Source organism: Carica papaya, chromosome 5 (genome assembly GCF_054855325.1).
Source record: "Carica papaya isolate Zhongbai chromosome 5, ASM5485532v1, whole genome shotgun sequence".
In the NCBI taxonomy this organism is placed as follows: Eukaryota; Viridiplantae; Streptophyta; class Magnoliopsida; order Brassicales; family Caricaceae; genus Carica; species Carica papaya.
Window position 1 is genome coordinate 22,551,059 of NC_142313.1, and position 14,956 is coordinate 22,566,014.

At 35.7% G+C, this 14,956-nt stretch overlaps 2 long non-coding RNA genes across 3 annotated transcripts; both read right to left on the reverse strand.

The window, feature by feature from the left end:
- Window positions 1-5,181: 5,181 nt before the first annotated feature.
- Window positions 5,182-9,189, reverse strand: LOC110818665 (uncharacterized). 2 transcript variants are annotated; one of them, XR_002540508.2, is made up of 3 exons: window positions 7,067-7,394; window positions 6,811-6,887; window positions 5,182-6,593 (listed from the first exon to the last, which is right to left on the reverse strand). It is a non-coding gene; the product is annotated as an uncharacterized LOC110818665 (long non-coding RNA). The 2 variants fall into 2 exon arrangements; XR_015819246.1 differs by having other exon boundaries at window positions 6,811-9,189.
- Window positions 9,190-10,209: 1,020 nt separating this feature from the next.
- Window positions 10,210-14,551, reverse strand: LOC148255903 (uncharacterized). The gene is made up of 2 exons (XR_015819229.1): window positions 14,154-14,551; window positions 10,210-13,492 (listed from the first exon to the last, which is right to left on the reverse strand). It is a non-coding gene; the product is annotated as an uncharacterized LOC148255903 (long non-coding RNA).
- Between the last annotated feature and the right edge of the window lie 405 nt (window positions 14,552-14,956).

Below are 14,956 nucleotides of genomic sequence, written 5' to 3' on the forward strand. Positions count from 1 at the left end.
GTGCGCATAGCACGCACGACCCATCCGCACGCCAACATGCATGGGACATGCTCATAGCGCACACGTCCCCTCTGCACGCACAACGCAGGGTCAGGACCTACGTGCGCGTCCTATCACGCGTCATTTCGCACACGGACTACCGCCGCACACTATGCGCATGGTGTCTGTGCTACAAGCGTGCGAGGATAGGCATTGTGCGCCTGGGACCTGCGTGCGCAAGCTAACCCCTATGCGCGCGGCAACAGGCATGTGCGCCTGCAGCACGCCTGTCGAGCTCTGCCACCTTGAGTAGAGCTATGTCGCTACCTTAGGTGGCGTGCCACCGTCGCTAGTGGAAGAAATTTTCTTCTCTCGTTTTTTATGTCAAGAATCTTTTCTTCCTCTTTCTTCAACGGATTTCGCCACTTGGCGCAAATCCAACGGTTTTGAAATTCAATAAATTGCCCTTCCCCTTCCCTTCCTCTCCACACTTCCATTTCTTCCATTTTTTAAATATTTAGAGAGAGAAAGAGAAATATAATAAAATAGTGAGAGAAGAAGAAAATGAATGGAAAATTGTGAAGGAGAAAATATTGAGATTTTGGTAAGAAATCTAGTATTACTTTCGACGTCTTAATGAGTATTTTTAGATAAGTAAATTTAATATAATAGTTATTTTGTTTATTTTACATGCCTCTGTATTTAAGTGAATCGAATTGTCTAATTTTTAAGCATGTTGTGTGATTTACTGAAACTTGGTGAATTTGCATGTGATAAATGTAATATATAATCCGTGATAATAAAAAAATAAAATTAAAAAACAGAGAAGTGGAATGAAACTTGTATGATCCAAAATGTATCTGTATTGACATGCGTATTGTATCAAGTATCTCGTTAGACTTTTTATTTTTTAGGGGTATCTGTTCCCCTTACCCTTCGGGGTATCTGTTTCTCCCTCCCTTATCTGGTCTGAAAAGACGTAAGAGGACTGCTCCTAGTGGATAACGGTGTATCCTCTGACGATAGTGGTATCACACTATTTGTTGGGATCACCCGTGGTTAAGTGATGTCGTAACTATACATTTATCTGTTATGACCACTATGGTTGGTATGGTCGTGGTCATAGATCCTACCATGGTTTGGTTAGTTGGAAGTGGGCCTGAGCAAATTGCCGTATTTGTATCTGATCAGGTCATTTTATTTGGGCAATTGGAAATCTGTATCTATATCTGTCCTCAAAAATAGAAGTTTGTAATGACTTCGCGAAGCATGACACGAAAAATATGAGCATTTCATGATTTATTTTATTTTTCTTATTATTTAGCATAATATGGTATATTTGATTTTCTGTGCTAACGTACTATTTTGATATTCAAATAAATAATTTTTTCCTAATGATGAGTTAGGTAAATGAGAAGGCTAATTAGTAAGATAAAATAATAAACTTTTGAAATTTTACGATATTAATTTAGTACTGTTTTCCTTAGTGAGCATATGGAACTAACTCTTTCCATTTTACTGTCTCAGATGAGGAAGAAAATGAGGAACCTCAGGTAAACCTACCATTGGAAGTCTATGAGGATCCTGTGGATCTACAAGTCTGGAATGCATGTATGTTCCCACACTTTGATGAATTCCAGTAGTATAGTGAAAGATGTGGCCCTTATATGTTGTATTTTGTAGCCACTTCTGGCCTTAGTGATGTATATGTTTGGAAATATATATATATATATATATCTATAAGGAATTTGTTAAGGTCTTGATTCCGCTGCATAAATATTATCATGCACTCGTCATTTTGAATATGTATCTGAAACCCAATTGCCTTAATTAGCACCTGGGATGTCACAGAGCATCTCTAATTTTTTGAATAAGAGTAGACTGAATTCGAAGATGAACAAAATAAGCACCATTACCAAGGTTATCTAGCAAGACCCAAAAACCTACAGACCTCTGACATATTAGTTAGCTGGTTCCAATTAAATATTGCTATAACCTTAAAGGGATCAACATATATTCCTCCACCATAAACAATACGCCCAAGAAAAGTAATCTTGTCCAACTAAGACTCACACTTGCTGAACTTAGCATACAATTAATTCTATCTGAGAATTTTCAGGAGATATATCAAATGTGTGACATGTTCTACTAAGCTTTTAGAATACACAAGTACATCATCAAGGAAGACGACGAAACTTATTCAATATCACCTTAAAAACTCTGTTCATAAGATCCATAAAGACTGCAGGAGTATTGGTCAATTCAAATGATATAACAAGAGATTCATAGTAACCATACATAGATCTGAATGTTGTCTTTAGAATATCATTAGCCTTGATCTGTAACTGATGATAGCCTGACCGAAGATTAATCTTAGAGAAAACTAAGACACCTTGCAACTAATCAAACAAATCATGAATGCTTGGTAAGGGATACTTGTTTTTCATGGTCACCTTGTTCAAATCTCTGTAGTCAATACACAACTTGAATATTCCGTCTGTTTTCTTAACAAACAGTACTAGAGCACCCCATGGAGATGTGTTTGGCCTGATGAAACCTTTATTTAGAAGCTCCTGTAACTAACTAATTACCTAATTCTTGAAGTTCTGTACGACCCATTATGTATGGAGTCTTGGAAATATGAGCAATCTCCGACAACAAGTCAATGAAGAACTCAAACTTTCTCTTTCTAAAGGCATACCTAGAAGTTCATCGGGAAATATGTCTAGAAAATCCCTCACAATTAGTAAATTTTAGATGTTATTTTTGGTATTCATTTTGCCTATTCACATAAAACAAGAATAACAAGAATATTAGAATTACACAATTTATCATAAAATTATGAATTTAGGAAGGCATAAAATAAAGATGCAATTCTTACGAAAATTTAAAATTTTATTAATTACAATATTTTTTTTTACAAAGAGAAAGGTTTATCATTAGGAGGTGGAAAGTTACTTTCTTATGGAAATAGTCTGAGTTCGTATGGTACGCTGCTAACTAATCCAAGCCCAAAATGATATCAAATCATTGAAAATCTAGAAGTAAGAGATCTACGGCTAATTCTTTATTTGTTATTTTTAATTTACAGGATTTGTATGCTACACCTAACATTAATATATATTTAACAGGTGTTTCTACTACTAAAATGCTACCTAGGGATATCGGTTTTATAGACAAACATTTAGTAAAATTATGATAAATAAATGAATGTGTGCATAAAAATCAATCAAGACACGTTTTATAGAATCGGATATAAAAAGTGTACCTTGAATGATAGCTAGTGTTGCCTCAGCATCTAGCTCATTGAGGTTGTACACAAGTCGCCCGGTCACTGGTTTGTCATCTTTCAACCTCTGGGAACAATCTCGAACATAATGTTACGTACTACCACACTTGTAATAAGTGTTGTTCACCTTGTAGCAAGGGCGGTTACAATGGTTCTTCCCATAATATTTATACACCTGGCTAGGAGCAGAAGTGTTACCTAGGGGTAAAGCACTAAGATGTACTCTAGGTCATTTGTCAACATGACCTTGCTCTGGTTATTTCCTTTTCAGATTGTTAGTAGCCCTAAAATTGCTAACTTGTCTATAGTTGGCTATAAGTAACTCCTCAGCCAATTGGGCACTGTCTAATACCTCTACATTGATGGTAGGCCGAAACATGGCTGCTCTGTCACATATATCAACTCTCAAACCCTTCAGAAACCTCCATGCCTTTTTGCTTCAAGTGGAAATGAGCTCAGGCACAAATCTGGACAGCTGAATAAATTTAGAGGCATAGTGACTTACAGACAAGTTGCCCTAATGAAGATCCTGAAATTCATTTTTCTTCTTTTCTTTGACATAGACTACTAATGCAATCAATGAGAAAATATTTTATAATCATTTAAAACTATGATTTAAATTCGAAAAATCAATAAAACTATACATTCTTCATTTGATTTCATTTCTCTTTTTTACTCATATCCACTGTTCACAGTACAATCATTTATGTTCCGTATCAATCAATTAATTTCATTCACTAACAACATTATATCTGTTCACTATTAATCACTATCATTCATGACTCAAACATTCTTTAAAGTTTTATTACATGTTATTATCCTAATTTAGGTTTCACTGATTACATAATTTCGCACGAAACTATTTCACCTATACTAGGAAGGGAAGAACAGATCCCCAACTACAATTATGAATGGGATCAATAATCAACATCAATAATAGTAACCATATTCTACAATCAAAACAGTACTTTACTATAATCAATCATCGACCCAACTATCGTCAAAGTTGGGCACTAGTACCCATTCATAAGGGTTCACCAACAGTCACTGACAATCAATACAGTATCTCCTGTAAGGAAATAGGTAAACGGATTTACCATGACTCTTGATTTATTAAGTTTTATTGACTCATAAATTTCCATTATTCTTACCAATTTAAACTGACTTAAACTTAATCTACTTTCCCTTTTCCCACTATCTTTTTAACTTATTTTCCAAAATTTTCCCTTAGGAAAATATTATTTATGTGATTTCTTTTAACTATCCATTTAATCTTTCAATTAAGCTCCTTTCATTGCTCAAATCAATTCTTTAGTTTTTTATTTGTTTCTAAATAAAATGCCTCAATTATTTAATTCCTATTTTAGCTCAATTTTCTTTAAAATCTTTATTTATTTTAATCCCTTAATTTAATTTATTTCCAACAAAACATTTTATTCTCTTAACCTCATTTTTTGCTCAGTCTTATCCAAAGTTCCATTAAGCTTTATTTTTTCAATTTTTTTTTCCTTAGTTTAATCTGAGAAGTAGTTAGATTACAGCCTGCAGAATGGGGATTTTTCCCTGCGCGCTCGCACAACACAAAGGTGCCTATCCCAGCTTGGTTCTCTTGGTGACTGGCGCTAGCAGAGCCGCACAACCCACAGGACCTGATATAAGTAACACCATGCTCTGATACCACCTAACACGAGAGGGTATGGGAAGGATCGTTTCGACTCTCGGCTTAATAAGACTTCGAAAAGGTCTTTAACTTCAAAGAACTTGAAGACATTAAAAACATTAGCCAAAGATAATTCTTGAAGAAAGTACAACCCTTAATTTTATTAATCTCAAAAGTATATGATTATAAAGTAAAAGCTTAAACTTTTATATAAACTTTTATTTTCTAATTCTATTCAGAATAAGATTTAAAATTCCTATCCAAATTCTAAGATTTAATTTAATTAGAGAACAAATACATTTAAATCAAAATAATCATACTTTATCTAATAGGATAATTCAAAGAAATAAAACAACTAAAATAATAAAACTCCTCCTTACAGTTGAAGTTGACTTTCCATTTTTCTCTTGTTCTTGATGATTTTTGAATAAGAGTCTTGTTGTAAATCACCTAGATTTTATGTAGGATTCTTCAAGAGGTCTACAACATGTGGAATTCCTTCTAGGCTGATTTCATAATGCTTTCGGGTTTTTTTTCATGTTGAATGCTTGCTTCATCGCCTTGGTTGATGGTTTATAACTTGAACTCTTCTTTTTATAGCATGTATTCTTCGACAGAGATGTGGAATCTTCTTGTTGTTGGACTTGTAATGAAGGTAGGAGAAGGATCTCCTCATGTAGGTAGAAATCATCTTCCTTCTCTTTCCATACGTTTGAATTCAACAAGAATTAGGAATTCCTTGACCAATTGCTTCAAGGAGTCTTTTTCTTCTTTTTCCTTTTTGAAACCAGCTTGCTGCTCTCCTCATCGGATTCAAAGATGATCAACCTCCTCTTGTGGCCAAGCCGTTTTTCTCTTAATGAGTCTCGGCCTTGGCTAATTAGTGGCAAAAACAGGCTTGGCTAGTTTTTTGCCTTCTTGGGCAGCGGTCAAGCCGCTCTTTGGCCTTCCAAGGTAGACCTCGAGCTCAAGGCCCTTTTATCCTCTCAGGTTGGGCTCTCCAAGCTCTTTTTGGGCAGTCTTTTGGTTACATGAGCTGTGGGCTTTCGAGTTTTGGCCTTGGACCGCTTAGGCCGGTTTAGGCTTCAAGAAGGCTCAACCCACTTGATCTCAAGTCTACAAGCTTGTGGGCAAGTGCGCAGGCGTGTGCGGCATGTGCCCCGCTTGCGGGTTTTCTCGTGGACAGGTCTATATGTTTGTGGGCAATTGACTTGCAAGTTGGCTGCTTCTTGTGGGATTCCCTCTCACTTTGGAACTCCGCTTCTGACATGGATTTAGAGCTACAAGATATCATATTAGGGCTTGCTACACATAACAACATGCCAGAGGGACCATTGTCCCAGCACTTTTAGATGCCCATACACAAATCCTGCGCGCATTTGTGTGCACAACCTCACGCGACAGAAGCAATGCCTGTCCCAGGCTCTTACAACACACATGGGCTGCTGGCAAAGCCACACATCTTCGTGCATACTACACGTACGCAGTGTATTAGGGTGCCCTATCCCAGCGCTTTTGGGCACCTGGACAATATTCCGCACTCACATCGCACATGACATAGCCGTGTCAGCCCATTTTCCCTATGTTTTGGCACCTGGTAGATATGGGCAGAAGCAATTTGGCCTCTCCCGTCGTTGCCTCGCATTTTTCTTCAATTCCTTCCTTCTGTAAACCATTTTAACATATCATCAATCATCCATAAACCCAAATACACATCATTTATCAACCAAATTACAATTTAAACATCACAACATGCATGAACATATGCAAACATTCACTTCAACTTAAAACAGCATATATGAACAGCTTTGCAATGAATTTTACCGATTAAATGCATCTAGAAATTCAATATTTATATACAATAGATTACCCCTATTCTTACCTTACTGTCGACCTTAATTGAAGTCCAAATGCTCAAGAAAACAAGTTCCTGAGCGAAGAATACAACCTGCAAATAACCTGGACAGCACTTGCAGCATTAGTAGTAGAATAACACAAACTCGCTAATCTCTTGAGTAATTCCACCGTTTGGGTTCAGTTTAAGTGATCCTAAAGGTTTAAGCTTACTTATTTCTATTCTAGAAATCAAAAGGAAACAGAAAAGAAAGCGGAAAAAGAAAGGAAAAACTGAATGTTACCTGTGGAGTCCGAAGACTCTGATTTGCAGAAAATAAAGCTTTGATTAAAGCTATTGTGCTTTCTGTTTGGGTTAGTTGTAAGTGGAAAGAAGAATACCAAATGAATATGAAAATGAAGTAGAAGATAGAGGAAAAAGCTTACCTTTCGAAGGAGGAAAGACGTCGCAGTACCAACTCACACAAGCCTTACACACACAGGTCACTCTCTTCCTCTCGAGCTCACTGGTTTTTCTCTCTAGCTCTCTGTTTTCTCTCTTTCTCTCTCTGGTTTTTCTCGAAGAGAACCTTTTTAAGAGCAGTTTTGTAACACCACATAACCTTTATATTTGATACCGCATTTTAAAATTTTCTTATTTTGAGTAATTTATTGTGTTTAAATTTTAATCGATATTTAAATTGTGTTATGCATGGTTTTATAGTTATTTTAAATTTTTGTTTTTGGCCAAAGTAATTTAAAAATTTTCAAAAAGAATAAAAAGTAAAATAAAAATGGAAAAACGGAGGAAAAGGACCCGTGAACCAGTGGGAAAGGTCGCGCCTACGTGCCTGTTGCGCACGCGAAGACGTCCCACCATGAACAATCACGTTCACGCATGCCTATGCGCCTACGTAGGCTTTCGCATCAGGCCTAGGCGCACATTTGCCTGCAGCATGCAGACCCTTGCTTGACCCTTAATGGACTGGTTGTCCCGTCCGTCCTGTCAACCCGCTACCGGTTGTGCATGGCTGCCACCTGGCACTCATGCACGCCATCTGAGATGGCTAATCAGCCACTTGATGAATCAATAGCCACCATTGATTTCATGTGATCCAACGGATCACATGCGTTCGGGAAGACTATTTAAACCCCCTTCCCCTTATTCCTCTTCACAAATTTCTTCTTCCTCAAGAAAAAATTAGAGAAAATTTTGAGAGAGGACTGAGGGAGACCAAAAGCTTGATTTTTCTTCATACGAAATCCATCTATGATTTATAGGTCGCCAAGCAACTTTCCATCTTCCTTAAAACTACAAACAGCCTTATTAGGACTTTGAAGTTTATAGGTTTCGATAAAAGATTTTTTAGTATTTTTTCTTTCTCTCCTAAGTGAAATTTATAAAAAAAAATAATTAATAATTATTTATTTTTTTTAATGCGTGCAAATGAATATTGCTCTCGAGTAAATTATTGAACATTTGATAAGTTTTGGATATATATCTTTAATCTTTTCTAAAGTGAAAATAAATTATTAAATTGAGTATTAATATGATTGATTAAATAGTACATATATATGTGCAGATTTGGCCCAATGTCTTGTCTTGGGATGATGGCGGAGAAGATTATCCTATTTGGGCCTTGTCTCAAGAAGGTAACCTAATAGTGAAATTCGGGTGTAAAGACCTCAGTAAGGCGAGATAAACTGTTAGACTCTCGCTTGGTTTTGATAGTAAAATTATCTATAATTTTGGAACAGTAAAAAATATATATATTGAAAATTCGTTTGACCATTATCACTAAGGGGTATTTGAATATGACTAAAATCAATTTGTTGGTGAATCACTCCCTGTAAATGGTGCTAGCATTCTCTCTTATGAGAGTTGATCGCAACTGATTATAGGGACCACAATGGCAAAGTATGATCGTGATCATTAGTTTTCCATCTGATTTATTTTATATCAAAATTAGACTGTTCGCTCATTCACAGTGGCAATAAGGGATCCCTTATACTCTCAACTAATACAAGTCAGAACGATTTCACACGAATATTTATAAAAATTGTAAATTAATTTTCTAACTATCTATTTGGGATTGATGACTGTTATCCACGTGATTGTCACTATTTAATTATCTATTTTAGAATTGTTGTTTGTTTGTCCATGCATGATTAATGTTTTCTATATGTTTTTCACTGTTTTGTCATGTTATGTAAGATTAATTTGTTGAACTATGTATGTTTGTAGTGTTTCCTTTCATTTTGCTTTACTATTATTGATTTATTTTCTTTTCATATATATTTCTTACTATTTCATTTAGAGGCTTACAATTTGAAAATAGCTTTTGAACGGGTACACTGTTTTCTGAAATATTTTAATTTATCCTACTGCAATCCCTTCCAATGTTAAGTTCATGATGGTATGTTTTGAAATTACTTAATTTTTGAAACCTTGGTTTTTTAATATAGTTTAAACATTATTTCTCTTATTAGGTTTATTAAAACTTATTCCAATCCATATTCCCCTTATATGAAGTGGAAAGTGCCGATTCGCTTGCCAAGTTGCTCCTCTAAGCTTGTTTGATTTCGTTCGTGGACTTGTAGGAGAGTTTGAGTGCAGTTATATGTCTGCACTCTAATACATCATGATTTCATAATGAAAGAAGTGGCTTGATATCATGTTGCATATATATATTTTGTCAGCCATGTTCTTGGCCTCAAGTGTATTTAAAACATTAAATATTTTGTAAAAAATAAATTTTTTTTCGTTGTACATATATATATTTTCATACACATATATTTGTTCTGTTATCAAACAGTTTTACCTCATCGAGTATCGGGATGTTGTAGGTTTTCCTCCAATTCTGACTATCGGATCACATGAAAGTGATCCGAGCCCTTGAACTTATTTGGGTGGTCGACCTTATGACATCCCAAGTGTCAATTAAGTCAAATATGTGTCAAATACAGATTCACAATAATGAATGCATGATAGTATTCATGCAGCAGAATCAAACCTTAACAAATTCCTTACATATATGTTTCAAATGCATACATCACTAAGGCCAGAAGATGCTACAAAATACAAAGCATAAGAGCCACTTATTTTACTAGGCTATTGGAATTCATCAGAGTGCGAAAACAAAAATGCACTCAGACTTGTGGATCCACGGGATCCTCATAGACTTCCAAGGGTAGGTCTGCCTGCAGTTTCTCATTTTCTTCCTTATCTAGGGAGGATAGAAAGAGTGAGTTCCATATACTTAGTAAGAAAAATAATATTAAATTAACATCACAAGATTTTAAAATTTTATTATTTTTCTTACCGTTCAGCTTCCTTGTTTACCAAACTCATCATTAAGAAAAATATTTATTTAAATATCAAAATAGTACATTAGCACATAAAATTAAATATATATATATATCATGTCAAATGATAGAGAAAATCAAATAAATCATTAAATACACAATTTTTTTGTGTTATACTTCGGAAAGTCATTACAAACTTTCATTTCTGATAGCAGATACAGATACAGATTTTCAACTGTTCAAGTAGAATGATCATATTAGATACAGATACGGCAATTTACTCAATCCCACTTCCAGCTGGCCAAACCATAATATGATTTATGACCACGGTTGTACCAACCATAGTGGTCCTAACAGATAGTCTATAATTACGACATTACTTAGCTACGAGTGACCCCTACAAATAGTGCGATATCACTCTCGTCAGAGAGCACGCCATCATCTATTAAGAACGGTTCTCTTATGTCTTTCTAGACCAGATAGGGGAAGGGGAAATAGATACTCTAAAGAGTAAGGGAAAGAGATACCCCTTAGAAATAAAAAGTATAACGAGACACTTGATGCAATATGTATATCAATACAGATATACTTCGAACCATACAGGATTCATTCCACTTTTCTCTTTTTTTTTTTTACTTTTATTATTATAGACTACATATTATATTTATTACATACAAATTCATCAAATGTCATTAAATCACATAACATGCTTGAAAATCAGAACAATTCGACTCATTTGAATATAGAGGCATGCAAAATAGAGAAAATAACTATCATATTAAATTTATTTATCTAAAAGTACTCCTTAAGAGATCAAAAGTAATACTAAATTTCATACCGAAACTTTAATATTTTTTTCTTCACCGTTTTTTCTTTATTTCTCTTCTTCTTTCACTAATTTACTCTCTCTCTCCAAACCTTTGAAAATTGAAAGAAATGGACGGGTGGAGTGGAAGGGAATAGGGAGGGCAATTTATACATTTTAAGAACCGTTGGATTTGCGCCAAGTGGCGAAATCCGGTGGAGAGAAAGGAAAAAAAGATTCTTGACAAGAAAAACAATGAAATTTTTTTTCTTCCACTAGCTGCAGCGGCACGCACCCAAGGCAACAGCAGAGCACTGCCTGAGGTGGCAGAGCCCGGCCGACGCGCTGCAAGCTAGCCTGTAGGTGCACAAGCTTGCTGTCGTGCGCGCAGGGCCTAAGCACACTGGGTGCCGCACATGGTAGCCTATTGTGTGCTGGCCTGCTGCACGGACAGCGCGCGCACAATGTACGACGCCAATCCGTGCGCAAAGTGATGCGCGGACGCCCCGTCTGCACGCGACATGATGCAAGCGCAGGTTCTGACCCACGCCGTGCGCACGTCTCGTGCGTGCGTACGTGCGGAGGAGATGTGTGCGCCACAGTGCCCAGCACCCGTGTGAGCAACCATTTTCTCATGGGAATTTTACCGCGAGTATGTTTTTCCCGTTTTGTCATTTTTCGATTTTTTTTCTAAATTTTTCTTTTGAAATAAAATAAAATAATTTAAAATAAAATAATAATAAAATTAAAAAAATAAATAAAATATTAAAATTACGAATCTTAATAACAGCGTAAATTAATTTAAATTTAAGGCAATTAAATGCGCAAATAAATAGAATTTCCCAATCATTTTACTATAATGATAGGCGTGGTGATATAGACCTTCCTACCCTGGATGGCTGAACAAAGACACCAAGCGAGGAGGGTGGACAGCTCATGTCGAGCTTCCTACCACCCCATTTGGTGGTGAGTGGAACATTTTGTGGCAGAGGGAAAAATGGAAGCCAAGTCACATGCCCCCAAATTTTCTCGCAGTTGTGTGTGCACTAGGCATGGCCCATGTGTCCGTATATCCTCGCAAGTAGTTTTCTTCCTTGTAGGTTGGGGAAATTTCTCCCCCTTCCCACGACCCAATGCTTTAAAAGAAGAAGTACTCGCGGGTAGAGGGATTTCCCAAATCCCACGGGAAATGCTTGGATATTTTGAAATTTAAACATGCATATACTTTAATTAAATTTGGAATTTAAAGAATTTTAAAGAGAAACCAAAATTTTATAAGTGGGATACACGGTTTACAACATAATTGTTTGTGAGTGTTACACCATAAATCTTTTTTTCCTTATGCTTTTCTTACTCTAATTTTCCTTTTTAATTATTCTTCTTTTTCTTATCATTATAATCTTAACACTTTCAATTTGACTCTCTGATACTTCTGTTACTAGCATGTTTTGATTTGATTTATCAGTCTTTTCTTCAATTTTATTTCACTCTAATTCATGTATTCAATATTCCTAGATAGTAGCCGTTATCCAATGAACTTAAAGCAACCATATGCTAAAAGGACAACAATGAAAATAATTATGCCTCAGATTAAATACCCAGAAGGAAAAGAAACCTAATATGAGAGAACTAGACAAGATAGTAATACATAAAGCTAACATGAACAGTGAACAATGGTAATTAATTCCAAATACATTGAACTCAGGATTTAATCACAAGTTAACCACAATCAAAATTCAATTCATCCTGAGTTTCATGTATCCAGTAATTGTTTGTATACATGACTCTTCCTCCAGACTATTCTTCTTGAGAGGGGGAGATGTTTCTACCGAATGCTGTCTGTCGATTACACAAGTCTATTTAGGGATTGAAGCAAGTTTCGCAACAATGGTTCCATAAATTTTTCACAGCCCTGATTCAAGAAGGTTTTTCTCAGTCACAATGTGACCACTCACTGTTTGTCAAAAATTATGGAGATATTTTCATTGCCCTCTTGGTTTATGTCGATGATATAGTAATTGAAAGTAATAATGATAATGTTGTCAAAGATCTCACGTATAGCTTTTCAAAATGAAAGAGTTGGGACCACTCAGATATTTCTTTGGGCTTGAAGTTGCCAGAAACAATGATAGAATAACTCTATGTCAAAGAAACTATGCTCTTGATCTGCTCTCTGAGGCTGGGTACTTAGGTTGCAAGTCATTCTTTATTCTTATAGAACCCAATCTCAAGATTTTCAAGGAAGATGGAGAACTGCTTGGTGATGTCACCAGTTATAGACGGTTAATTGGGAAGCTATTATTTTTGACTATCACTCGGCCGGACATTTGTTACTCTGTTAATCGTCTGAGTCAATTCTTAGCTGCTCCCCGGACAAGTCACCTTCAAGCTGCTATAAGGATTTTATAGTATATTAAAGGAACACCAGGACAAGGGATTCACTTCCCTGCAAATTCTCATATTCAAGTAAAAGGCTTCTCTGATGTTGACTGGGGCACATGTCCTGACACCCGGAGATCTCTGACAGGATATTGTATTTTTGTCGGATCATCACTCATATCATGGAAATCCAAAAAGCAACAAACTGTGTCTCGATCTTCTGCAGAAGCTGAATATCGCCCTATGGCAAATACAATGTGAAATAGTATGGATATTGAATTTAATGAAAAATTTGAATGTCAAGCACATAGAGTCAGCATTATTATATTGTGACAATCAGGCTGCTCTTCATATACCTGCCAATCCGATTTATCATGAAAAAACAAAACACATCGAGTTGGATTGTCATTTTGTTCGAGAAAAGATCCAAGCTAGAACATTCAAAACCATGCATGTCTCTTCCAACAACCAACTCGCGGATTTGATGACTAAAACTTTTCCTTCTACAGAGTACCATACACTTTTAAGCAGGATGGGTACAATCAATATGTACTCTCCATCTTGAGGGAGAGTATTAGAATTAATTATTTGTTTTTTTAATTATTAATTTTGCTGTCATTTTTATGTTATAACCAACTACATGTAAATTTTTTCCTTAGCTCTTTACTTTGTATATAAATAGCATGCATTCAAATATCAATATACAAAAAATCAAGAGAATTTTTCTTCTCTAAATTCATTGTTTATTTCCTTCTCTAATACTATAGTCAATCATCGAGCCACTCCATACTTTTGTTCATAAGTCAAAGCAAACAGAATCAGAAGAAGAAAAAAACTTTTAAAAAAGCAATGTATTTTCGTTAAAAGTTAGAAATTACAGTTAAGAGGAAAATAAAATTTACCTTGCCATCCTCCTTTTCTCTTCCCCGATTCTCCCTTTTTCCCTGTTTCTTCCTTTCCTTTTTCGCTAAAACTAACTCTTTCTCACCTCTCTTTTTCCTTGCTTTTACTCTTTTTCAGCCTACTCCCTCTCTCTCTTCTGTTCTGTTTGTTTTTTTTTTTCCCCTTGCTTTGACCTCGCCATCGTGGGGCTTCATAAGCTTCTAATCGTACAGATTCTCCTCTCTGATTTGGTCGTACCCAGCTCGTCTTCCCTCTGTTATAACCATTTTCGATTAGAACACCCCAGCGGAGGAATCTTCATCAGCTTTTCCCCTTGTGGAACGCGTGGTGTCTGGAATGGAGAGGAAGAAAGCAGCCCAGTTGCCTGAAGAAACCCCTGGAGTCTTTTGTTTTTTACCACATTTACATGGTAAAAAAATATGTTAGGCCTTATGTCCACTTCGGGCCTTTTAAGCTTGGTAAAGCTGGGCTGAATTAACGATTAAAATGTGGTTGGTAGCTGTTGGTTTCATTATTTCCTGGGTTTTTAATTGAACTTGAAAGTTTGGATTTTTAAATATAACCCAAATTTTTCTCTTTGCTTTCTTTATCTTTTTTTCTTTCTCTCTCATTTGTCTTTTCCCTTTTATTGTTTCCTTCTATTCCTTTTTCTTTCTTTTTTCTTTTTCATTTTGTAATCATTTTTCTCTTCTCCCTATTTTATTAGTTTCATTCTCACTAGAATACAGAGAAAAATAAAATAAAATAAGACTTAAAATAAATCAGAAAAGCAGAATGAAACACAACAATAATATAGGTAAAT